Consider the following 3,511-nt stretch of genomic DNA (forward strand, 5'->3'; position numbering starts at 1 on the left):
GTCTACGTATCGTAGCAATAGATTTCTAATGTTTCTTAAAACGCGATATCGCATCTCATTTCTATGTTTCATGGTAAGATATAATATGATTTGCGAAGCGTCATGTATACCTCGTCTAATCTTCAAATGAATGTAAATGCGACACTTCCTTGCAAGGAAATAGCGTTTGCAGATGTCTACGTATCGAAGCAATAGAGTTCAAATGCTTCCTAAAACAAGATATCGCATCTCGTTTCTATGTTTCATGGTAAAATATAACATGATTTGCGAAGTGTTATGTATTCCTCGTCTACACTTCAAATGAATGTAAATGCGACACTTCCTTGCTAGGAAATAGCGTTTGCAGATGTCTACGTATCGAAGCAATAGAGTTCTAATGCTTCTTAAAACGCGATATCGCATCTCATTTCTATGTTTCATGGTAAGATATAATATGATTTGCGAAGAGTCATGTATTCCTCGTCTAATCTTCAAATGAATGTAAATGCGACACTTCCTTGCTAGGAAATAGCGTCTGCAGATGTCTAGGTATCGTATCAATAGCTTTCTAATGCTTCTTAAAACGCGATATCGAATCTCATTTCTATGTTTCATGGTAAGATATAATATTCATTACGAAGTGTTATGCATTCCTCCTCTACGATTCAAATGAATGTAAATGCGACACTTCTTTGCTAGGAAATAGCGTTTGCAATTGTCTACCTATCGTAGCAATAGTGTTCTAATGCTTCTTAAAACGCGATATCGAATCTCATTTCTATGTTTCATGGTAAGATATAATATTCATTACGAAGTGTTATGCATTCCTCGTCTACGATTCAAATGAATGTAAATGCGACACTTCTTTGCTAGGAAAGAGCGTTTGCAAATGTCTACCTATCGTAGCAATAGTGTTCTAATGCTTCTTAAAACGCGATATCGCATCTTTTTTCTATGTTCCATGGTAAGATATAATATGATTTGCGAAGTATCATGTATTCCTCGTCTACACTTCAAATGAATGTAAATGCGACACTTCCTTGCAAGGAAATCGCGTTTGCAGATGTCTACGTATCGTAGCAATAGAGTTCTTATGATTCCTAAAACGCGATATTGCATCTCATTTCTATGTTTCATGGTAAGATATAATATGATTTGCGAAGTGTTATGTATTCCTTGTCTACACTTCAAATGAATGTGAATGCGACACTTCCTCGCGAGGAAATAGCGTTTGCAGATGTCTACGTATCGTAGCAATAGATTTGTAATGTTTCTGAAAACGCGATATCGCATCTCATTTCTATGTTTCATGGTAAGATATAATATGATTTGCGAAGCGTCATATATACCTCGTCTAATCTTCAAATGAATGTAAATGCGACACTTCCTTGCAAGGAAATAGCGTTTGCAGATGTCTACGTATCGAAGCAATAGAGTTCAAATGCTTCCTAAAACAAGATATCGCATCTCGTTTCTATGTTTCATGGTAAGATGTAATATGATTTGCGAAGTGTTATGTATTCCTCGTCTACACTTAAAATGAATGTAAATGCGACACTTCCTTGCTAGGAAATAGCGTCTGCAGATGTCTACGTATCGTAGCAATAGAGTTTATATGATTCTTAAAACAAGATATCGCATCTCGTTTCTATGTTTCATGGTAAAATATAACATGATTTGCGAAGTGTTATGTATTCCTCGTCTACACTTCAAATGAATGTAAATGCGACACTTCCTTGCTAGGAAATAGCGTTTGCAGATGTCTACGTATCGAAGCAATAGAGTTCTAATGCTTCTTAAAACGCGATATCGCATCTCATTTCTATGTTTCCTGGTAAGATATAATATGATTTGCGAAGAGTCATGTATTCCACGTCTAATCTTCAAATGAATGTAAATGCGACACTTCCTTGCTAGGAAATAGCGTCTGCAGATGTCTAGGTATCGTATCAATAGCTTTCTAATGCTTCTTAAAACGCGATATCGAATCTCATTTCTATGTTTCATGGTAAGATATAATATTCATTACGAAGTGTTATGCATTCCTCGTCTACGATTCAAATGAATGTAAATGCGACACTTCTTTGCTAGGAAATAGCGTTTGCAAATGTCTACCTATCGTAGCAATAGTGTTCTAATGCTTCTTAAAACGCGATATCGAATCTCATTTCTATGCTTCATGGTAAGATATAATATTCATTACGAAGTGTTATGCATTCCTCGTCTACGATTCAAATGAATGTAAATGCGACACTTCTTTGCTAGGAAATAGCGTTTGCAAATGTCTACCTATCGTAGCAATAGTGTTCTAATGCTTCTTAAAACGCGATATCGCATCTTTTTTCTATGTTCCATGGTAAGATATAATATGATTTGCGAAGTATCATGTATTCCTCGTCTACACTTCAAATGAATGTAAATGCGACACTTCCTTGCAAGGAAATCGCGTTTGCAGATGTCTACGTATCGTAGCAATAGAGTTCTTATGATTCTTAAAACGCGATATCGCATCTCATTTCTATGTTTCATGGTAAGATATAATATGATTTGCGAAGCGTCATGTATACCTCGTCTAATCTTCAAATGAATGTAAATGCGACACTTCCTTGCAAGGAAATAGCGTTTGCAGATGTCTACGTATCGAAGCAATAGAGTTCAAATGCTTCCTAAAACAAGATATCGCATCTCGTTTCTATGTTTCATGGTAAGATGTAATATGATTTGCGAAGTGTTATGTATTCCTCGTCTACACTTAAAATGAATGTAAATGCGACACTTCCTTGCTTGGAAATAGCGTCTGCAGATGTCTACGTATCGTAGCAATAGAGTTTATATGATTCATAAACGCGATATCGCATCTCATTTCTATGTTTCATGGTAAGATATAATATGATTTGCGAAGTGTTATGTATTCCTCGCCTACACTTCAAATGAATGTAAATGCGACACTTCTATGCTAGGAAATAGCGATTGTAGATGTCTACGTATCGTAGCAATAGAGTTCATATGCTTCTTAAAACGCGATATCGCATCTCATTTCTATGTTTCATGGTAAGATATAATATGATTTGCGAAGTATCATGTATTCCTCGTCTACACTTCAAATGAATGTAAATGCGACACTTCCTTGCAAGGAAATAGCGTCTGCAGATGTCTAGGTGTCGTAGCAATAGAGTTCTAAAACTTCTTAAAACGCGATATCGCATCTCATTTCTATGTTTCATGGTAAGATGTAATATGATTTGCGAAGTATCATGTATTCCCCGTCTACACTTCAAATGAATGTAAATGCGACACTTCCTTGCAAGGAAATAGCGTTTGCAGATGTCTACGTATCGAAGCAATAGAGTTCAAATGCTTCCTTAAACGAGATATTGCATCTCATATCTATGTTTCATGATAAGATATAGTATTCATTGCGAAGTGTTATGCATTCCTCGTCTACGATTCAAATGGATGTAAATGCGACACTTCCTTGCTAGGACATAGCGTTTGCAGATGTCTACGTATCGAAGCAATAGAGTTCAAATGT

The sequence above is a fragment of the Xylocopa sonorina genome, unplaced genomic scaffold (assembly GCF_050948175.1).
Source record: "Xylocopa sonorina isolate GNS202 unplaced genomic scaffold, iyXylSono1_principal scaffold0161, whole genome shotgun sequence".
Lineage (NCBI taxonomy): Eukaryota > Metazoa > Arthropoda > Insecta > Hymenoptera > Apidae > Xylocopa > Xylocopa sonorina.